Here is a 24,399-nt window from a genome sequence, read left to right on the forward strand (position 1 = left end):
AGGAAACTTATTTTTCTCTAAAGGTGATTATTCTAAAGTCAGGCGCCACCCTCCAAAAGCATTAGATAAAATTGCGTTCCTATAGGGCAAAGGTGTGGTGGGCTATAACAAGAAAAAGAATTAACTCAAGGGTCCAAGGTTACAAACATTAAAGGTACTACTTACATTCCTATACACCAATTATATTAATCAATACACTGCCAGGGACACAGTAGGTAAGGGATATGGAGCCTTAGCAGCAAACATTGGCCCAACAAGAGAAAAACCCTTCAGCAATATAATTTCTAATCAATCTTTTAACTGATCAAAGGAATCTGTATTTAGACAGTTTAGAACATCTCATGCCTCTCACGGTTGGGAGGCTGTGAACAATTACATGTGGCCGGAATAACCTTCAGAGGAGTTTGTAGGTTGAAACATTCTTGTCACGCCCAGGAACTTTATCAACTGGAGCTGTAAGTTAACTCTTTTTCAGAGAGAGGTGGTGGGGGACAGCCCCTGTAAAGTCAGAAGTGTAGATGAGAGCACAAAGCAGTAAAGTAGGCAGACTCTGGTTTTGGGGGTAGATGCTCAAGAATTTCCAGGGGGACTCCTAAGGCTCGATCCCACCTTTGCGTATGCCGAGCCTCCTTCCTCATGACCTTTGCCACGCGCGGAGTTCCTCATGCTGGCTCCCGGCAGAGACTGGAATGAAAACTGACCTTTTCCAGTCCTGTGGCCACTGCTGAGTTTTCCCAATTTGATGGCATGATGAATGGAACGTATTAACAGCATCATCTATTGGTATTTGAAATGCCTCAGCTGGAATTCCATCACCTCCACTACCTTTGTTCATAGTAATCCCACTTGACTTCACATTCCAGGATGTCTGGCTCTAGGTGAGTGATCATACCATCATCGTGATTATCGGGGTCGTGAAGATCTTTTTTCTACAGTTCCTCTGTGTATTCTTGCCACCTCTTCTTAATATCTTCTGCTTCTGTTAGGTCCATACCATTTCTGTCCTTTATTGAGCCCATCTTTGCATCAAATGGGAGAAGGCAATGGCACTCCACTCCAGTACTCTTGCCTAGAAAATCCCATGGACAGAGGAGCCTGGTAGGCTGCAGTCCATGGGGTCACTAAGGGTCGGACACGACTGCCGAGGTTCAGCCCCGGCTGATCCAGGGTATTCGAAGGGGAGACAGCGTCGGCGACCTATTCAAATGTTAATTCAAGATATAAAGAGTAATAGAATGAGGATAGCTCAGTGGGAAAATTCAGTGAAGAAAAGAGGCTGAGTAGCTTGGTTTATGTGGAAAATCAATATAACCCGTGACACCAGGTTAGCTCTGACCACGGAGGCCGCAGGCGCCCTCTCGAATAGCCGAAGGTGCCCCACCTTAGACACCTTCTCGAGTGGGTCTTAGAAGCCCAGGCAAATAAATGGTCGCAGAGGACCTCCGCACTCCAGATGGAGACTTTAGCCAGAATGTGAAAAGAAAGAATGACACGGGGAGACCAAGCTCTGGTGAGCAAGGCCCGTAGCTTTATTTTCAACAGGGGCTTTTATACCCTAAGTTACACATAGAGGATAATAGGGGATGCAAAGTCAGCAGTTTTTGATCCTTATCAAAAACCAGGGTTTCTTTCCTGCAAATTTATCGTATACAAATGGTTTAGGTGATTTACATCATCTTCTGGCCAGAAGGCCTATTAACAATTTATGACTCTTGACAAAGACTTATCAACAAAGACTTATTTTCTCTAAGAGTAATTATTTTAAGGTTTGGCGCCATCTTTCGAAGATAAAATTGCATTCCTATAGGGCGGATGTGTAATGGGTTTACAACAAAGGAAAGAATTTATTACCTTAAGGGTCTAAAGTTACTAACACCAAGGCCACTACTTATTTTTCTACATACCAACTATTAATTAATACACATTCAAGGATACAATTCAGGGGATGTGAAAACTTGGCAACAAACATTGGCTCATCAATGAAATCTTATACTAGTTTTATTCTGACAGTTTCTTACTCTCTGAGAGGCTCTAAGCTATTTGAATATCTTAAGCTTCCCGTGCCTCTCGAGGCTGGGAGACTGTAAACAATTGTATGCATAGCTGTAGGAGTCCGGGTAAACTTGTCAGGCGAGTTAGAGAGCTATCTGAGGGGTTTGGATTTGAACACTAATTGCCCAGGAACTTTATTAATTGGAGCTGTAAGTTAACTCTTTGACAGAGAGAGCGAGATGGTGGTGGGGGACAGCCCCCAGTAAAGTCAGAGGTGAGAGCACAAAGCAATAAAGTAGGCAGACTCTGGTTTTTTGGGGGTAGATGCTCTAGAATATCCAGGGGGACTCCTGAGGCTCGATCCCGCCTTTGCATATGCTGAGCCTCCTTCCTCATGACCTTTGTCACGAGTGGAATGCCTCACCGGCTCCCGGCACCTGACTGAGCGACTTCACTTTCACTTTTCACTTTCATGCATTGGAGAAGGAAATGGCAACCCATTCCAGTGTTCTTGCCTGGAGAATCCCAGGGACGGGGGAGCCTGGTGGGCTGCCGTCTGTAGGGTCACACAGAGTCAGACACGACTGAAGCAACTTAGCAGTAGCAGCAGCAGTTGCATCAAATGTTCCCTTGATATCTCTCATTTTCTTGAAGAGATCTCTAGTCTTTCCCATTCAATTTTTTTCCTCCATTTCTTTGCATTATTCACTTAGGAAGGCTTTCTCATCTCTCCTTGCTATTCTTTGCAACTCTGCATTCAGATGGGTATCTCTCTCCTTTTCTCCTTCACCTTTCACGTCTCTTTTCTCAGCTATTTGTAAGGCCTCCTCATACAACCATTTTGCCTTTTTCTTGGAGATGGTTTGGATCACTGCTTCCTGTATAATGTTATGAACATCCATGAATCATTCAGGCACTCTATCAGATCTAATCTCTTGAATCTATTTGTCACTTCCACTGTATAATCATTAAGGATTTGATTTAGGTCCTACCTGAATGGTCTAGTGGTTTTCCCTACTTCAATTTAAGTCAGAATTTTGCAATAAGGAGTTCATGATCTTACCTGCAGTCAGCTCCCAGTCTTGTTTTTGCTGACTGTATAGAGCTTCTCCATCTTCAGCTTCAAAGAAAATAATCAATCTGATTTCGGTGTTGACCATCTGGTGATGTCCATGTCTAGAGTCGCGTGTTGTGTTGTTGGAAGTGGGTGTTTGCTATGACCAGTGCGTTCTCTTGGCAAAACTCTGGTAGCCTTTGCCCTGCTTCATTCTGTACTCCAAGGCCAAACTGGCCTGTTACTCCAGGTATCTCTTAACTTCCTACTTTTGCATTCTTGTTCCCTATGACAAAAAGGACATCTTTTTTTTTTTTTTTTTGGTGTTAGTTCTAGAAGGTATTGTAGGTCTTCATAGAACGATTCAACTTCAGCTTATTTGGCATTAGTGGTTGGGGCACAGACTTGGATTGCTGTCATATTGAATGGTTTTCTTTGGAAACAAACAGAATTCATTCTGTCGTTTTTGAGACCACACCCAAGTACTGCATTTCAGACTCTTTTGCTGACACTGAGGGCTACTCCATTTCTTCTAAGGGATTTTTGCCCACAATAGTAGATACAATGGTCATCTGAATTAAATTTGCCCTTTCTTGTCCTTTTTAGTTCATTGATTCCTAAGATGTCAGTGTTTACTCTTGCCATCTCCCGTTTGATCACTTCCAATTTACCTTGATTCATGGACCTAACATTCCAGATGTCTATGCAGTATTGTTCTTTACAGCATCAGATTCTACTTTCACCACCAGATACATCCACAACTGGATGTCTTTTCTGGTTTGACTCAGCCTCTTCATTCCTTTTGGAGCTATTTCTACGCTCTTCTCCAGTAGCATACTGGGCACCTATGGATCTGGGGTGTTCCTCTTTCATTGTCATATCTCTTTGCCTTTCATACTGTTCCTGGGATTCTCAAGGCAGGAATGCCAAAGTGGTTTATTTTATGAATTGTGGTAGTAAAAATTCTTACAGTTTTAAAAGAGAATATAACCTATAAAGAATCAAATATTCTGAAGAGAAATCCTTATTGGCATAAAGTACAGCAAAATGTTGGTGGTATAGCTATATCAAGGAGCATTGGTAGGGATCTGGCCTAACCTTTTCATTTTCACTTAAGCAACCCTTAAGAGCCCTCAAAAGATAGCTTGGAGCTGTGTTCTTGCCTTTGTTCTCTGAAAATTAGCCTATCTCCTTTTCAGCCACTCACAGCTTCGTTTCTCGGACTATAAAGTAAAAGGGTCAGAACTAGATGAGTTCTAAGGTCCTTTTCACGCCTAATATCTATAAGATATTCCTCTAGTAAAATCTAATAAAAGTCTCTCATGACTCTACCTAACAAGTGGTAGAAGGCTAACATTTGCTCACTAGTGCATGTCATGTACTGCACATATTTTATATATATTATTTAATTTTCACAGCAATTCTGCAGTGTAGATGTTGCTACTCTCATCTTGCAGATCAAGAACCTGATATGCCATTTCTTAGAAATCTTCCCTAGGTCACGCTACTGGTAAATAATGGTTTGGTTCAGTTCAGTCACTCAGTCATGTGTGACTCTTTGCAACCCCATGGACTGCAGCACGTCAGGCCTCCCTGTCCATCACCAACTCCTGGAGCTTGCTCAAACCCATGTCCATCAAGTTGGTAAATGATGGCGCCAACTATCAAGCTCGTGCTTTCTGATGCCATGCCCTGACTTCTTTCCAGCAGATCATGCAGCCTCTTTGTTACAAAGAATGTGTTTCTTTTACCTCTATTTCCTCGAAAAAACAAGTAAAATCCTTCTCTTTTCTAGAGAGATATTAACTAATTCCTTTAATCTTTCCTAATATACTTGAATCTGAGTCAGTTTAACATTCCAGTCTTTCTCCTCTACATGCCCCGATTTAGGGTCATTGCTTATAGTCTCAATTTCAGATGGATGGAGTAGAACACACTTACTTAGACTAGACTGTATCGTTCCATATAGACTTCTGTTTGGTTAAGTAAAATTCAACTGATTTGGAGAAGATGTCAAGATTAAACTCATAGAAATTTTGATTCTTTAAAAACAGCCACTTTTGGGGAAAAAAAAAAAAAAAAGTGTTCCGCTGCTAAGCTATATATCCCACTTCATGTACTTTTGCCATTGCCTTTTGTAATCTAGGTGCTGACTCTGCATCTCTGTTAAATCCCCTTTGGTTAGACTCAGCCAATTGTTCCACGCTGTTGAGATCGGCTATCATGCAATTTATATGGCCCTGTCCCAGATACGTATCTTCATTCTGTCAGGGTCCACATCCAAAGAACTAATGTAAGTGGTGAGCGAGGCCCCTTTCTCCTGATATCATTTGAATAAAAGAGAATTGAGTTATGCATATCAAAATCGATTATATTCTGATATACTGTAGCATGAAGAGCCCTCAAAAGATAGCTTGGAGCTGTGTTCTTGCCTTTGTTCTCTGAAAATTAGCCTATCTCCTTTTCAGCCACTCACAGCTTCGTTTCTCGGACTATAAAGTAAAAGGGTCAGAACTAGATGAGTTCTAAGGTCTTTTTCACACCTAATGCCCCAGGGTTCTCTAAGGTATGACAATCAGCAATCTGAAAAGACACACTGGAAATATATCATAATTGCTTTTTCATTTTGGCCATGTCCTTTTATTTAATTTAATAAACATTTTTATATAAAAAGAGAAAGCTACAGGACTTATCAAATGTTGGTAATTGGCCATAAAGCAGTATTGATATTAAAACTCAGAGATGGAGTCATCAACAAATGCCAAATGATGCTTTCTGTACCTTGTTAGAGGTAAAGGACAATGTTTAAGAAACCGAGAAGTGCAAATAATTTGTAATCAGATAGATTTTTAAATGTATGCATAGACTTGCAGCTAATGCAGAATTTTTGAAATGTCATAATTTCAATTATTATCAGAAAAAGCTGCCAATGGCTTTTCTTCTCATCAAAGAACTTCCACTGTCTGTGCAACGATGTTAATTTCGCATTTTCCCTGTTCTTGGAGTGTTTCTGTTTTCTTTTGAGAATAGAAGCTTATGACAAGAAACAAATGTCTTTTTAACTGTTATTTCTCTAAGTTATGTTGAATTGTGAATGCAGAAGACTTAGAAGCAGAAGTTTATTTAAATCTGATACTTTGTATACAAAACATTAGAGGGGAAATGCTTATTTATCCTAGTTTCATCTATTTACACAAAAGAAGGCTGAGACGTTCTGAAATTGCAAGAAAAACGAGAACAGAGGGAACAAAAGACCGTGAACATGCAGTTCAGAAATCCTTTTTATTCACATGCCCCCATTCTTACATAAGCTTAATAATAATAATACCTTACTTTATGCAGACCAACCGTGATTTCACAGTCATTATTCATCAGTTCACCGCAGAACACGACCAAGTTGGTATTATGTGCCTTGCTCCATAGATGAAAAAACTAAGTTTCCAAGACAATAAAGGATTTTCCCGAAGAAAGGTAACAAGATTAGGAACTGAACTCTGGTTTTCAGCCTTCGAGTCTAAAGATCTTGTCCCTTGATCACAACTCCCTGTGTTTATTTACCTACTACCACATAAACAATACAAATTCTGAAGCACAGAGATTTCTGCCCACCAAAACCAATAATCAATTATGTTTCTGTTCCATGAATATCTTGCCAGCAGGTGACAAAGGAAAGCCTGTAGACTCTACTTAGCATGAGAACAAGAGTTGCCACTGATCTGTGTTCTCATAGGGCACAGGTTTTGCGTTTCAAGTTCTTTACCTAACGTAATAGCTGTACCATTTTTCTTAATAATATAAAATGGAATAATTGAGATGAAAGCACAGTTCATTGGAGGGAATATAGTAGCAGCTTGAAAAAGGGTGGTTTCTACTTTGCTACTCTTTGCATCTTCGGGTCTCTTTCCTCATCTGTAAAATGAAAGAGCTAGAATAATTACATTTGTTCATTCATTCTTTCATACAAGACATATTCATTCTGTGTCTACTATGGTCTAGGCACTGAGGTAGCTGCTCTTCTGGACAAATGATCCAGAAAATGCAAAGGCCGCAGGGCAAGGAGAAGGCATAATGAAATAAAAGGAAACCATCTTTATGGTTATGAGTAACCTCTGATTTATCTTTGTGCCCTAAACTACTGTGTCTCTATGTCTATTTCCTCTACTGGGGATGTCAGTGATCTGCCATTAGATTTTTTTTTTCTTCACTTCTGTCCATTTTATGTGCGTCATCAACCACAAAGTAGTATTTACAATGGAATATTCATGAATGCATTGCTTGGATTTGTTACTTCTACCAGGATTCTCAGTTTAGCCAACCTTCACTGAGCATATCACTCGTGCTAGAATATCACGGTACACAGAGATGCTACTCTTCAAAAGCACAGTAAGGCTTCAGTATATTAATATCATCTATATAAGTTAGATACACCCATACATAAGGAGCATACATGAAGGACACATACAGTCTATGAGGAAATACATGGGAGAATTACAGGTTCTGCCTGGTGGACAGGAAGTGAAAAGCCTGGTTGACAATTAGGCCAACTTCTGAGGAAGCAGGCGCTCACTCCACAGACAAAGGACTTGAGGACAGGCACGCCAGGCGGAGAACACGTGGGGACAGTCACAGAGATGAAGACGGCATCTCGTGCCAAGAACCGGGATACACCTCTTGGATCACCAGGCCGTGGCGGCTCAGTCATCCCTCTATGACTGCTGATCAGACAAAGGAATCTGGCTCTTATTCTGCCGGCAACAAGGAGCCATTTGAAAATGACGAGTGACTGGAAATGGGGTGTTAGGATGAGTGTGAGTTACAGATATGTCCCAGGTTTCTAGCTTAGGCAACTGGGGGGAATGGGGGGTGATCACTTGATTCTACTAAAGCAATAAGAAAGGCATGATGAGCAGCAGAAAGTTCAGGTCTGCTGCTGCTGCTACTAAGTCACGTCGGTCATGTCCGACTCTGTGCAACCCCATAGACGGCAGCCCACCAGGCTCCAGTGTCCCTGGGATTCTCCAGGCAAGAATACTGGAGTGGGTTGCCATTTCCTTCTCCAAGTTCAGGTCTGGGATTGGGGAAAAGAAGTAAAAAATAAAATTATTTCATTCTTGCCCATGAATTCATAGACAGACAATTCATTAAAATAACACTTATAATAAAAATGAGGCTATTTGTAAATGAAATGTAATTAATCATTTGCGAACACTCCATAAATATTAGAGCTAGTCCTAATGATGAATAGCAAATCCATTCTCTAGGAAGAATGTTGTCACTTTTCATAAATTGCTGCTTCACATGTGCTATGCACATTACAAAGTATCCATGGTGCTCTGAAATAATCACTCTCCCCCAGGAAGTGAGTTTCCCAGCATGCCAAGTTCCAATTACTGCTAAACAATTGCTAAATGAGAAAAACTGTATGATGGTTTTGCATCTGCTTGTAAAGGAGACAGACCTTTCCCTTCTGATGTGAGTAAAGCTGACAACTAGAGAACAAAGATATTATTTATCAAAGCTGAAGAGCACAGGTTTTAACACCCAGAGGAAGCTCTCTGGGTCACAAGGAGCACAGCTCAGTAAGACACGTAAGGCATCAAGTGTCATTCCACTCATCGCATGGATATTATTAAGGATCATTCCTAAATATGGCTTTGTTGCTATTATAAACTTGTTTTTCATAGCAACCTTCCCACCCCACAGAGATGACCATGGAAATCAAGATTGCCACTTCAAATGCCAACAAGAGTCCTTAAGATGGTCACAGAGTAACCTATAGTATCACCATCTCACGATCACCAAAGTTAGAGGTGAACGCCATGAATGCAGGTTACTAAAGGAAAATCAATGATCAAAATCTTTCAAAGTGTGGGCCAAGCAAGGTGACTCTGCAGCAGAGTATCTGTGGTGACTTGTTTCCCACTTGACTTATTGAGTTCTACTGCCGTTCCTCACAGTGACTCTGGCACATCACAGCAAAGAGGGACCCTCGGGGATCCACAATGTCCCGCAGAACCTTAACAATAGAAAGGAAAGCAATAGAAGCTAATTTCAGCTAATGCTAAGCCCCCAAAATCAATGTGAAGCAAAAGCGTCTCGGTATCTCCACTGTATTGATTTGCTCTGTGTACTAAAAAGATGTTTACCAGTTAGCTATTGATCATTTGTTTTACATCTTCTTGTATAAGGTCGAAGATAATCCACATTCACTTTCAGAAGCTCAGTCCTTCCAGCGTCAGTGTCCCCATTTACACTGGTTGCTGCTGCTAAGTCGCTTCAGTCATGTCCGACTCTGTGCGACCCCAGAGACGGCAGCCCACCAGGCTACCCCCATCCCTGGGACTCTCCAGGCGAGAACACTGGAGTGGGTTGCCATTTCCTTCTCCAATGCATGGAAGTGAAAAGTGAAAGTGAAGTCGCTCAGTCGTGTCTGACTCTTCGCGACCCCATGGACTGCAGCCCACCAGGCTCCTCCATCCATGGGATTTTCCAGGCAAGAGTACTGGAGTGGGGTGCCATTGCCTTCTCCACTTTACACTGGTAAAGGCGTCTATTTCACCTGCCGAGTTTGATGAACCCCCTCAGAAATGGGCTCTGGGGCTTTTAAATGGACTGTACGGAGAACAGGGAAATGTATTCCTACCCCCTATACTAATGCATCCTGTCTTGAAATGGATACAGGCCCAGCCTTGATATGCCTATAAGCTTCAGTCTGAAAGCAAGTTGTCGCCAGGGCTGTGTAGAAGTCATTATCTCTCAAATCACTCTCTCTCTTTTCTTCTTGCTTCTAATCCAATTTTCCCTGGGCAACCAACTTACTATCACGGAAAAGTGCAGTTGCCAATACCCACGAGAGAAACTATGCACCAAACAGTGTCTGCTTCTAAAACTCAAAGCTGAACATCCATGTATCTGGGTAACTGAGGGCGACTTCTCTTTAGTTCACGCTTCCCAAGCAAACATAAAATGCTTTTGAGCCAGAATAGGTTCCAAACACTTACTTTGTGGTTGCTTCAAAATTGTGCACGTGTTTGATGAAGAGAGTTTTTAGGTGGCCTGGATCCTAAAACTGGCAGGGCAAAATCACCAGTAATTCAACTAAACTAAAATCACCAGTAATTCAAAGTGGAGCTCTTATTCTTTAGTATTTTCAGCTTCATAAAGGAAGAGGAAAAGTTTTCTGAAAGATAATATGTGTTTAAAGAGCCTGGAACTCTGATAGATGTTGTCCGTATCTTAGCTATTCTCATTATTATGATAATTTTTTTAAAAGTTCTATAATAAAGTATTTTAAGAAGCTATTTAAAATGAGCTGTGAGCTATGATAATGTTGCTAAAATTCACAGTTAACTAAACAGGTTAACATTTCCTTTAACTGCCTAAAGAGGAGACTTAAAAATAAGCGATTATGCTTACTTATAGTATATAGCTCATATTTCAACATGAAGCAAATATAATTTATAAACCTTTTAATGTAAAATGTTTAAAGAAATGCTGACACAATACCCATTAAAATAGTTCTGCTGCAGGCAATTCTCTGCTAGGTTAAAGGATGACCTATTTGCAGTCTTCTGTTATGTTCTTAATGCATAAATATCCATGAATAAATTCTTGCTTATAGAAAAAAACATGGTACTGGTACAAAGAAGCTGAATAGTACAGTTCCTTGATGCAGAAAATTCATCTTTAAAACTTTTTGAAAGACTATGGTTGTATTCGTTTGATTTGAGGCAACTTATGATAAAATCAAAGGAAGCAAAAATCATACAATCAATTTTAAGAAGTAAAAGCCAAGAACGAGGTAGAAGTTGGGAGTGTTGCGGCGGGTGGATAGGATCAGGAAAATTGTACTTAGAAGATGTGTACAATAATAAGATATTGAAAGTGGGCATCAGATTTAGCTATGAGATTCCCTGCAGTCAACCCAAAACGGAATGCATGATAATCTATTAATCATCTATTAAAGAGAGTCCTCCAATCCGTGACAAGAAATTGATTTTTTTCCCTAACTCTCTTTTCTGAGAGGATTACTACTGCACATGAAATCATCTAAACAGCATAACAGATACAACCCTCAGTAATAGTTATGCAACACACACACACTATTTTTAGACTAATGGGAGTTTTCTCATCAAGTCTCTCAACAAAAATCAAGGATAAATGGCAGTGCAACAAGCCACACAGTCTTCCTTTCTGCTTCTCCCAAAGCAATTTACTATCCTGTAACGACCACATGAAACTCAAGAAGAGTGGTGTCCCAAGATGGCTAGATCTGCAGACCAGCACTGTTCAGATCAGTCACACGGCTGCCTGATGGGAGGAGGTGAAAGCTAGAGTGGGCTGCCCAGCCCCAGAGATGGAAAGAGAAGCGACCGCGCCTGGATGTTATGATCGTCACACGGGGGCCTCTGACCTCCTCTTCTGGAACTGGGAGAAGTGGGAAGGGGTGATAGATGTAGCGTGGGAGGGAGGGCCGAAATGTCACCCCATCCCGGGACTGGCCGCTGTGAGGAAGACGCACAGCTCTCTTCTTCCAGCTGGCGATTTCACTGTGCTTTAGAATCTCCCGCACGTCATGAAACAGTTGTTTTCTTTCATTTGTAAAAACAAGGTTTTCTGTTGAACAAAAGCCTCCTGAGAAACAGAACTCAGGTGCCATTGCCTTTGTGTGATGTATTCTCCGTGTCTCACTCTGTGTTTTCATGCTTTGCATGATGAGATATCGAGAGTTAGAGCACCAGCAGTCATCAGGGAGGTGCTCTCTGCCAGAGTAGAACGTGCTTTTGGATTTTTTCTTCTAAAAGACACTGCCCTGGCTTGGTCACAAGATGGAGTGTATTCACTATCAGTACTGATTTCTTAATTTATTCCCATTTGTAACATTCTGGGATCTTGCTGTTTACTTTCCAAGCCAGAGAGTAAAGTAAGGCATAGGTTCTTCATTAGCAGGTTTATGCTTTTATTCCTTCATACTCTATCCAGTATCTTAAAATATTCGTATCTTTTGATTTAGTAACTCCATTTCCAGAGGTATGTCTAAGTGAATAATCCCAAACATCTGAAAACATAAAAAAGTGAAATTATTCCCAAGATGTTCTTTGTGGTTGTATTTATACTACTGAATAATCTGATTCAACCCAAGTATTATGCAGTAATTATATGACACATCCACTAGATAGAATGCTTACAAGGTATTCAAGTAACAAGGGAAGAGATGTGAGAGTTGAATTAAAAAAAATAGAGAGACAGCATATATAATAGCATTTAATTATATAAACAGTATGGATTATAGGCACAGAAAAACAAAATTACAAATGAAACAAATATATGAAGAGAAAAAATAGAGATCAAAATATTAACTGTAATTGTCTTTGGACAGTGAGAATATGGATAGTATTTTTATTGCAACTTTAATACCTAATGCAAATATCTTTAATGAGAGTTTTATAACCAAAGAGAGAGAGAGATTTTAAAAGCAGACTTTACCAGCAGTGAATGATAAGCACAAAAGCATGCAAGCAAGTAAGCATGAGGACTTTTGTACTCAGTGCTATGTGAAACCAGTTCAACACATATGGCCTTTCATCTTTAAAGCCAGACTCTCAGTCACTGTGGTTGTTAGAAAAGTTAATTTTCTAAAAGGGCAACATCATTAACATTTGTCTTACAGTTCAGCTCAGGCCAGCAGCCCCACGTGGAGAAGGGGTCCCTGCCGGGGCTAAACGCAGGGTCAGGAGCTCACAGTGCAGAGAGGAGTAGGGTATAGGCAGGGATGAAGCTGAAGTCATCCGATCTTCAAAAACAAAAAAGTAAAAATTTATGAGCCCTTCAAGTGGTGCAATAAAATCGCTAATCAGGGATGCACGGGAGGGCAGTTCTGACTGCAAATTAGTGAGCCAGTAAGGAGGCAAGCGGTGACTGTCTGACACTAACCGGCCCGTTGCACTGAACGCTGTGTCTCAGCCACTTTGCCCCCACTGCTGTTGCTGCTGCTTGGAAAGGGCACCGTGCAGCGAGCTGCAAAGAGCAACCGAGTAGTTCCAAATAAAGCGCAGGTGACAGCCTCAGTGCACAGCGTACGGCCCACGGCAGAGAGAGAGGGCAGAGGCTCTGCGCTCCTGACTCTGCACAGAGAAAACCTATCACGGCAGAGAGAGAGGGCAGACGCTCTGCGCTCCTGACTCTGCACAGAGAAAACCTATCACAGCAGAGAGAGAGGGCAGACGCTCTGCGCTCCTGATTCTGCACAGAGAAAACCTATCACTGCAGAGAGAGAGGGCAGAGGCTCTGCGTTCCTGACTCTGCACAGAGAAAACCTATCACTGCAGGACAGCCAGTCACAATGAGTCTGGAGAGGGTCAACACGTGTTAGACATCGTTTTAGGAAAATAATACTCCAACCAACAGCTATTTTTGAAAAGGAAGCAGAAGGAAAATATGGACGATCGTGTGTAAAACAGCATTTTGAGTTGGATTGCCTAGCAACTGTTAGAGGTCCCTTACTAAAACTATCCACAATATCAGGGTGAAGGCATTTCTAGAAGAACTTAAGTAGAATTGGAATGTCTAATTTCTTGATTTGCTGAAGACTTTGTTTTTCTTATTTGTTTTACTCCTTATTAGCTAAGCTCAATATAGCACAGCTCACGTTTAGAGGGTTGAGAAAAGAAATATCACACAACCAATATTTTAAAATAAGAACTAAATCGAGTGTAAAAAAAGTTGAAGTGTGGCATGAAAAAACCCATAAAGATAGTATGAAAGAAATAAGTAATACCAGGCATTCATTTTTAACTGAAAAACCAGGTATATTATTTTTTAAGTATAATGCTGAAGAAATAAAACTCAAGAAAGAATGGCTTTGTGTATAGATGAGAATAATGTGGGCAGGCAGTTATCAGACAGACATTCTATACTCGGCCTGGCCAGAGAGAATTGTCTTCCAGTACCCAAGCTGTGAGCACTGACCATAGATCCTGTTCCAGAACAAAGTCCCAGTCCTGGGATACTGACCGAAAAAGGATGAGAAGGTGGCAGGGCAGCCCACTCAGCTTCTTTCCACGAGGGATCTTGAGATGGCACCACTGGAACCTCAGATCATATCAGATCAGTCGCTCAGTCATGTCCAACACTTTGCGACCCCATGAATCGCAGCACGCCAGGCCTCCCTGTCCATCACCAACTCCTGGAGTTCACTCAGACTCACATCCATCGAGTCAGTGATGCCATCCAGCCATCTCATCCTCTGTCGTCCCCTTCTCCTCCTGCCTCCAATCCCTCCCAGCATCAGAGTCTTTTCTAATGAGTCAACTCTTCGCATGAGGTGGCCAAAGTACTGGAGTTTCAGCTTTAGCATCATTCCTTCCAAAGAAATCCCAGGGCTGATCTTTAGAATGGACCGGTTGGATCTCCTTGCAGTCCAAGAGACTCTCAAAAGCCTTCCCCAACACCACAGTTCAAAAACATCAATTCTTCAGCGCTCAGCTTTCTTCACAGTCCAACTCTCACATCAATACATGACCACTGGAAAAACCATAGCCTTGACTAGCCTCTCTGCTTTTAATATGCTATCTAGGTTGGTCATAACTTTCCTTCCAAGGAGTAAGCATCTTTTAATTTCATGGCTACAATCACCATCTGCAGTGATTTTGGAGCCCAAAAACATAAAATCTGACACTGTTTCGACTGTTTCCCCATCTGTTTCCCATAAAGTGATGGGACCAGGTGCCATGATCTTCGTTTTTGTGAATGTTGATCTTTAAGCCAACTTTTTCACTCTCCACTTTCACTTTCATCAAGAGGCTCTCTAGTTCCTCTTCACTTTCTGCCATAAGGGTGGTGTCATCTGCGTACCTGAGGTTATTCATATTTCTCCTGGCAATCTTGATTCCAGCTTGTGCTTCTTCCAGCCCAGCGTTTCTCATGATGTACTCTGCATAGGAGTTAAATAAGCAGGGTGACAATATACAGCCTTGACATACTCCTCTTCCTATTTGGAACCAGTCTGTTATTCCATGTCCAGTTCTAACTGTTGCTTCCTGACCTGCATATAGGTTTCTCAAGAGGCAGGTCAGATGGTCTGGTATTCCCATTTCTTTCAGAATTTTCCACAGTTTATTGTGATCCACACAGTCAAAGGTTTTGGCATAGTCAGTAAAGCCAAACCTATTAGGAGCCAAAAGAGAAACTTACTAAGAGCTAGAACCTATTAGGAGCCAAAAGAGAAACCAAATGCTAGAGACAACTCAAACTGATAGAGACAGAGGGGCGGGGGTTAGAGATAAAGGATGAAATAGGAATTTTACATGGGGGTCAGTCTCAAGAGTATACGGCAGAATAATGGAGACCTGGAGAAGGATCTCTGATCCCAGCAATTTTAAATGGCTCACACAGACTCCAACCTGGAAGAACAACTTATCTCTAAGCCTCTGTAAACAGGGCTAGCTCAGGGATTGACCAAATTCAGCCCATATTAGAGACTCTTAACGGATCTGGTGGAAGAGAAGAAAATACAGGTTCACTGATACAATCATTCATGAAATCATTATTATACACTGGCTGAACTTGGTTCTGGGAATTGAGAGCACCAGCTGTTAACCAATTAGGCTTCTTATCCCTGTCCTTGCCTTCCAGCGTGACGTAAGTGATGATAAACAAAACTAAACAATTAAATTAACCATAAGTTAGAAGGTAGGAGGTATGAAAGAAAATGCAAAGCAAGGAAAGAGGGATAAAGGAGTAGAAAGGGGAGAAGTGTTGCGATTTGAAATAAGGTTTTCCATGAAGACATAGCTGGGAAGGTAACATTTGAGCAAAGACTTGAAGGAGGTGATGAGCAGGTGAGGATTTACCTGGAAGAAAAGCATCCTAGGCAGAGGGATCAGCAGCACAAAGGCCCTAAAGCAGAAGCATGTCCATGTGTTTGAGAGAAAGCAAGGAGGCAGATTTCCTCCAAGCAAATGGTAGAGATTTAATGGGCACACCAAGTCATGTAAAGCCTTATGAAAGTGAAGTGAAAGTTGCTCAGTCGTGTTCGACTCTTTGCGACCCCATGGACTATACAGTCCATGGAATTCTCCAACCAGAATACTGGAGTGGGTAGCCTTTCCCTTCTCCAGGGGATCTTCCCAACCCAGGGATCAAACCCAGGCCTCCCGCATTGCAGGCGGATTCTTTAATCTGAGGCACAAGGGAAGCCCAAGAATACTGGAGTGGGTAGCCTATCCCCTCTCCAGGGAATCTTTCTGACCCAGGAATTGAACCAAGGTCTCCTGCATTGCAGACGGATTCTTTACCAACTGAGCTGTCAAGGAAGCCCTTAAAACATTATAGACCATTGCAATTATTTGGCTTTTACTCTGAGTGAAATGGAAGGTCTTTGGAAGGTTTTAAGCAAAGTAGTACCATAACAGGACTTCAGTTTTAAAGGATCATCTTAGCTTTGTGCTGGGAATAGGTTATGAAAGGTCAGGGAGGAACATGGGAAAACAGGCAAGAGATTATGGAGACTCAGATAAAACGGTAGCATCTGAGATGAAACCCGTAGTTATGCTATGGTTATATTTTGAAAGTAGAGCCAATAGACTTACTGACAGATTGAATGTGAACTGCTAGGGAAGGTACAGAGCCAAGGATATTATTACCCACTGCTATGGAAAATTTACTAGCTTAAAAAATGTATTATTTGTCATACCCAGGACTCTAAGTTGGGTTCAATTGAGTGCTTCTGCTCTGTGTGGTGTCCAAGAAGGCTTCTTCACTGACATATCTGGTACCTCAACTGGAGCGGCCTAGAACAAACCACTGGGCTGGCTGAGCATCTTGTTCCACACGGTCTTTCCATGTGAAGAGCTCAGCCCACTGTGGGCTGAAGGTAATCAGAGTTTCACTTAGAGACTGAGTTCAGGAAGGAAGAAGATGCTGCCTATCCTTGTAAAATCCAGGTTGGAAGCCGCACAATGTCACATCTGTCAAGTATTCGGTTCACTGAAGCAAGTCACAAAGCTAGTCCATATACAAGTTGAGGGGTATAGATTTCATCTCTTGATGGGTGGATGGAAAGAACTTATGATGGTCAGACTATCTATTATAGATGTTTTCAAGATTTTTGGACTGAGATCCTAACATGTGAAGTTGCAATTAAATGAGGTAAGAAATACTCAGAGCAGAGGTCAGAGAATGCCAAGGTAGGTGGTAGAGATCAGGAGTGCGGCTTTTAGACATACTAAAGTTGAGATATCTTTTAGACATCCAACTGAAGATGTCAAGTAAATAGTTCAATATCCCATCTGGAGTTCAGGTAGAGGGCTGGACTGGGTATCCACATCTATGAGTCATCAGTATGTAGATGGTACTCGAAGCCGTGAGGCTGGATGGAAACAAACACCAAAAGTGTAATTAAAGATGGGAGGAGGAGAATTCCAAGGACCTGGCTCTAAAGCACACTAATATTTGAAGTCAAGAACAAGCAAAGGAGACTTGAAAGAAACAACCAAGAAGGTGGTTACACCAAGTGGTATGAAACCCAGAGAAGAAAATGTTTTCAGGAAGAAGTAGTCACCTGGGTCAGTGCTCTCCAAAGGTCGTGTTAACTAATAACTCACCAGTGGACTCAGCATTCTGGGGAGTGTTGGAATCTTTAACAAAACTGTATCCATCAGGTCTGGGGTCATGGTCAGATCCTGCAAAGGGAGCAACCCAGGAGGGGCTGGAACCTAGAACCATAAGGCCATGATCTTGTGAGACAGCCACAGTGGTAGAGTTAGAAGAACACTAACACGGATCCTTGCCCTGAAACACAGCCTCACTAGCCGGGTGGAATTTTGAACACAGTCCAGGAAGAGGTAATACTGAGTAGCCCAGGTAGATAATTCGCATCACAGTTGTAACCAGTTGTGACCACATGGCACAGATGTGTGCCAGTTGTGACCACAGAGTTCATTAAAGTCTGATACTAAGAGCCAGAATTTTTTTTTTTTAAACCAGCTGGTTGAGAAACTGTGTCTGAAAGAACCCAAGTCTTCCAAGACAAGAACTCAGCCAGGAGACTATCAGTTGGACAAGTGTGTTACTGGGAAGAGCAGGGGCTGAGTTAAGCCGCACACGTAAACATGAGCTGTTCCAAGCCTGGATCGGACATTAGCTGCAACTTGGGCTGAAGAAGCCTCATGTGTTTTATGAAGAGAGAGCGGAGGAGAGGGCTGAGGTTGTACCTGGGACCAAAATGGGTGTGAGAATGTGGGGCACAGCTGAGCAGCGGAGGCCGGAGGAAGGCGGAGGGGCTGTGTGTGGGCAGGAGAGACTTGTGAGGACAAAAGAGGACACGCATCTCGGCCGACTGCGGCAGCCCCGCAAACCCACGTGTCACGTCATTTAGCACCATTCACACTCTGAACAACTCATTATGACTGGCGATCAGAAGACTGCACCGAAGTGTACTGGCTCTGATAGGTTCACTTAAAATAAAGGAAAAAAAGATAATGACGTTAGAATTCTGCAAAGCGCGGGACTGAGGATTGAGATGGGAAGCTGAGTGGCTCTGTGACTGATTACCTGCCTTCCTGTCTGTGCTCTGGGCCGTTGCACAGTTTCTCTGCAGGATTTAACAGCTGTTAGCAAGTAGCTAAATAAGACAATGGAAAGAGACAGCTGAGCAACCACTTGCGAGCTTTTCTTGAATTTAACTTCCCTTCACTACGTAGGGTTGGAACTGAGAGGAGCAAATCTTCCAATGAGAAAATAAGGGAGTTTGAAGGTCTCTCATCTCAGAAAATCATTTTTCTTATTTCACTAGAAACATCCAGAGTTGCGTGCCTTCCCCTGCAATGTGAGGGGTGACGAGGTTGATTCTGGAATCAGAGCAGAGCAGTGTTTGGACACTTTGCTAAACATTGCAGGACTGTTGGAGAAAGCACTTCAAGTCTCCCAGGGGAACCTGCCAATGGTTGATGGCCTTTCTTACCAGGAGATTCCTCTCCATTCTTGACCTCCATCCCTCTTGCCGTGGCTCAAGCCTCTCGGTACAGCTAGGAAAGCACATTATGCCTGTCCAAGGGAGATGAGCCCTGCAGACTCAATTTCCAACGTGGCAAAAGTCATCACTGTGAGTGTCAAAGCTGCCCCTGAGATTCTTGGTTGACACCACAGCCATCCATCAGCTTGTCCCTGGGGTCAGCCACACAGATGGTGGTGACTGTGAATAGAATGTGCCAAGGAGACTGAGAGCCCTAAGCAGAGATTTCAACTGGGCGTGAAAGCCCTTGAAAAAAAGTATCACAAGAAATAAGAAGGAAAGCTTTTTTTTTGTTTTTAAACTCCCAGAGAAAAGGAATCCATTGTAGGCAAATTCCACCAGAGGATCAGAGGAGCCTGGCTCACTACAGCTGTGAGGTGAATTCGATACCTCAGTTGGTAAAGAATCCGCCTGCAATGCAGGAGACCCTGGTTCAGTTCCTGGGTTGGGAAGATCTGCTGGAAAAGAGACAGGCTACCCACTCCAGCATTCTTGGGCTTCCCTGGTGGCTCAGCTGGTAAAGAATCCACCCGCAATGCGGGAGACTTGGGTTCAATCCCTGGGTTGGGAAGATCCCCTGGAGAAGGGAAAGGCTACTCACTCCAGGATTCTGGCCTGGAGAGTAAGCAAGAGGATCTTAGAATGATGAAAATTCATGTGGATGTGTTCATATTACAAATGACTAATGATGAAATGGAGTTGTAACTGTTCAGTTGCTAAGCTGTGCCTGAATCTTTATAACCCCATAGACTGCAACATACCAGGCTCCTCCACTAACTCCTAGAGTTTGCTCAAATTCATGTCCATTGATTCGGTGATGCTATCTAACCATCTCATCCTCTGCCACCCCCTTCTCCTCTTGCCTGCAAACATTCCTATCATCAGGTCTTTTGACTTTTTGCATTAAGTGGCCAAAGTTTTGGAGCTTCAGCTTCAGCATCAGTACCTCCGATGAATATTGAAAGTGATTTCCTTTAGGATTGACTGGTTTGATATCCTTGCAGTCCAAGGGACTCTCAAGAGTCTTCTCCAACAGCACAATTTGAAAGCATCAGTTTTTTGGTGCTCAGCCTTCTAATTGGTCCAAATCTCACATCTATACCTGACTACTGGAAAAACCATAGCCTTGTTAGACGGACCTCTGTCTGCAATACGTTTTTGTTTTTTAATACACCAACTGGGTTTGTCATTGCTTTCCTTCCAAGGGGCAAGCATCTTTTAATTTCATGGCTACAGTCACTGTCTGCAGTGATTTTGGAGCCCAAGAAAATAAAATCTGTAACTGCTTCCACTGTTTCCCCTTCTATTTGCCATGAAGTGATGGGACTGGATGCCATTATCATATCTCTTTCACCTTCATGAAGAGGCTTTTCAGTTCCTCTTCACTTTCTGCCATTAGAGTGGTATCATCTGTATATCTGAGGTTGTTGATATTTCTCCCAGCACTCTTGATTCCAACTTGTGATTGATCCAGCCTGGCATTTTTGCATAATATACTCTGCATAGAAATAAAATAAGCAAGGAGCCAATATACAGCCTTGCCATACTCCTTTTCCCAGTCAGTTTTTCCATGTCCAGTTCTGTTACTTCTTGACCTGCATACATGTTTCTCAGGAGACAAGTCAGATGGTCTGGTTCTCCCGTCTCTTTTCCACAGTCTGTTGTGATCCACACAGTCAAAGGCTTTAGTGTAGTCAATGAAGCAGAAGTAGATGTTTTTTTCTGAAATTCTCTTGCTGTCTCCATGATCTAAAAATGTTGGTAACCTGACCTCTGGTTCCTCTGACTCTTTGAAACCCAGCTTGTACATCTGGAAGTTCTCGGTTCATATACTATCAAAGCCTTGCTTGAAGGATTTTGTTCAGTTACCTTGCTAACATGTGAAATGAGTGCAACTGTATGGCAGTTTAAATATTCTTTGGCTTTGTCTCTCTTTGGTATTGGAATGAAAACTGACCTTTTCCAGTCCTGTGCCCACTGCTGAGTTTTCCAAATTTGCTGACATATTGAGCGCAGCACTTTCACAGCATCATTTTTTAGGATTTTAAACAGCTCAGCCAGAATTCCATCACCTCTACTGGCTTTGTTTGTAGTAATGCTTCCTAAGGCCCACTTGACTTCACACTCCAGGATGGCTTGCTTTAGGCGAATGACCACGCCATCATGATTCCTGGAGCATTAAGACCTTTTTAATATAATTCTTCTGTGTATTCCTGTCACCTCTTCTTAATCCCTTCTGTTTCTGTTAAGACTTTTAGCATTTCTGCCCTTTATTGTGCCCATCTTGGCATGAAATGTTCCCTTGATATCTCCAATTTTCTTGAAGAGCTCTCTAGTCTTTCCCATTCTATTGTTTTCCTCTATTTCTTTGTATTGTCCATTTAAGAAAGCTTTCCTATCTCTCCTTGGTATTCCTTGGAATTCTGCATTCAGTTGGGTATGTCTTTCCCCTTCTCCCTTGCTTTTCACTTCTTTCCTTTCCTCAGCTCTTTGTAAGGCCTCCTCAGACAGCTACTTTGCCTTCTTGCATTTCTTTCTCTTTGGAATGGTTTTGGTCACTGCCTCCTACACAGTGTCATGAGCTTCCATCCATAGTTCTTCAGGTGCTCTGTCTACCATATCTAATCCCTTGAATCCATTCATTACTTCCACTGTATAATCATAATAGATTTGATTTAGGTCATATCTGAAAGGTCTAGTGGTTTTCCCTACTTTCTTCAGTTTAAGCCTGAATTTTTCAATACTGAGCTCATTACCTGAGCCACAGTCAGCTTCAGATCTTGTTTTTGCTGACTGTATAGAGTTTCTTCATCTTTGACTGCAAAGAACATAATCAGTCTGATTTCAGTATTGATCATCTGGTGATGTCCATGTGTAGATTTTTCTCTTATATTGTTGGAAGAGGGTGTTTGCTATGACCAGCATGCTCTCTTGAGAAAACTCTGTTACCTTTGGCCTTCTTCATTTTGTGCTCCAAGGCCAAACTTGCCTGCTACTCCAGCTACCTCTAATCTTCCTACTTTTGCATTTCAGTCCCCTGTGAGGAAAAGGACACCTTTTTTTGGTGTTGGTTCTGGAAGGTTTTGTAGGTCTTCATAGAACCAGTCAACTTTAGCTTCTTTGGCATCAGTAGTTGGGATATAGACTTGGATTTCTGTGATGTTGAATGATGTGCCTTGGAAATGAACTGAGATCATTCTGTCATTTATGAGGTTGCACCCAAGTACTGCATTTCAGACTCTTTTGTTGACTGTGAGGGCTACTTCATTTCTTCTAAGGGCTTCTTGCCCACAGCAGTAGATATAATGGTCATCTGAATTAAATTCACCCATTCCTGTCCATTTCAGTTCACTGATTCCTAAGATGTCAAAGTTCAACCTTGCCATCTCTTGATTGATTATGCCCAATTTACCTTGATTCATAGACTTGACGGTCCAAGTTCCTATGCAATATTGTTCTTTACAGAACCGGTCTTTACTTTCACGACTAGACTCATCCTCAACTGAGCATCATTTCTGCTTTGGCCCAGTCGCTTCATTGTTTCTGTAGCTATTAGTAATTGCCCTCCACTCTTCCCCAGAAGCATATTAGACAACTTCTGACTATAGAACATAAAGATGTTCATGGGGTTCTCCTGGCAAGAATACTGGAGTGAGTTGCCATTTCCTCCTCCAGTGGACCATGATTAGTCAGAACCCTTCACTATGACCCATCCTTCGTGGGTGGCCCTGCATGGCATGCCTCATAGCGTCATAGCTTCATTGAATTATCCAAGCCCCTTCACTATCAGGCTGTGATCCATGAGGGGGGATGAAATGTAGACTAAATTTTAAGTATCAAAATAAGATTCCTATAATCCTTCAGAAGGTAATTAAGCTATTTATAAAATAACATATCAAATTATTCCATAAGTAAGGAACAGTTGGTTAACAAATATTAACCCGCAGTGGCCTGGCCCGCTCTGTGTCCCGTATGGGGCCAGAGAGACCAGAGGTCTAGCCAGCAGAGCGTTTACTGTGTCCTCTCCCATTTCTTAGACAATGGAGCAGAGGCTCAGATACAGATGTGGGAGACAGGCCTGCAACTGAAGTCAGCCTCTATAAAATTTCTGTGTGAGTTTGAGCAAATTAGTTAACATTTCTGAACTTCAATTTTCTCATCCGCTCTTGTCAAAGTTAAATGTGTCAGAGAGCCCAGCGTAGGTTCTGGCACATCGTTAGCTCTGCCTCTGGTGATCATTATTACTCTCTCCCGGGGCTTGTGGAGAAAATGATGGAACAGATAGGAATCAAGCACACCATTCTCTACATAAAACCTTTGCACCCATGTTTGTCTTTAAAACACTATTTGAAATGTAGAGGAAGATCAGTCTTTTTTTAAGAAAAAAAAAGTATGCAATGAAATAAAAGCCTTTCATCCCTTTAATAGAGTAATTCATTCATTCATTAAAAATTATATGTCAAATGTCACTAGATTTTAGTACTAGCTTTGACCTATAAATAGACTCTGATCTATATTTAAGAATGAAATCCTCCTCCATTTCTCCTCCTTTCATAGCTTAGCACATGTGGGCTACTTCAAGAGAGAAACCTTCCCTTTTTTAATTTACTCCTATCCCACAGAACTGACTGAAGGCTGGTGAGAGATCCAGGAACAGATTTGCTCCCTCAGCCCACGCGGTGGGCCATCAGCTCTGTGTTGGGAGTCATGCCAGTTACAGATGGTGCCAATGGCCACAGTTCTCCTGCCCTCTTCTGAACTCTGCATTGACCTCTGGAAGCCTGCTAGTGATCCCAAATATTCTCCCCGAACCCTTTTTTCCCATTCTACACACTCCCTCTGGGGACCCTCATTATCTCCTATGATGTCACATACTAACTCTGTATTGATGACATGACGCTTAAATCTATTTCCTCAGATGAGTTCCAGGCCTGCATTTTCATCTATTGCCTCCAGCATATCTCACCAACATAGCCCAACATATATAACTGCTACAACAATTTATTCCCAAACCTGGGCTCCCTGTAAGTGCTGTATTTAGTTACTTATCTAATTATCTCAACATCCATTAAGAGTTAGATTTATTATTACCTCCATTTTGCAGATGAGATCATTGAGGCACAAAGAAAAGCACCTTACTTTTTCAAGATCACACAATCTGAAGGTGGCAGAGTCAGGACTAGAGTCTGGCAGTCTGATTATGCAAATTGCATCCTTTGGTTCATCCATCTGAAATGTCGGTCAGGTGTGGGTTATCATTGCTAGAGAGGATAGATTAAATAGTAGTAAAGAATTGCTGTTGCTTCAAAATTTTAACTACAAGATCATATAAATATAGTAA

At 42.0% G+C, this 24,399-nt stretch overlaps 1 protein-coding gene across 5 annotated transcripts in view; it reads left to right on the forward strand.

Annotated features, from left to right (window-relative positions):
- The window catches only part of RALYL (RALY RNA binding protein like), an 832,191-nt gene that overhangs the window by 663,107 nt on the left and 144,685 nt on the right, over positions 1-24,399 (forward strand). The gene's annotated exons all lie outside the window — the stretch shown is intronic.

Source organism: Bos mutus, chromosome 14, assembly GCF_027580195.1.
Source record: "Bos mutus isolate GX-2022 chromosome 14, NWIPB_WYAK_1.1, whole genome shotgun sequence".
Taxonomy (NCBI): Eukaryota; Metazoa; Chordata; class Mammalia; order Artiodactyla; family Bovidae; genus Bos; species Bos mutus.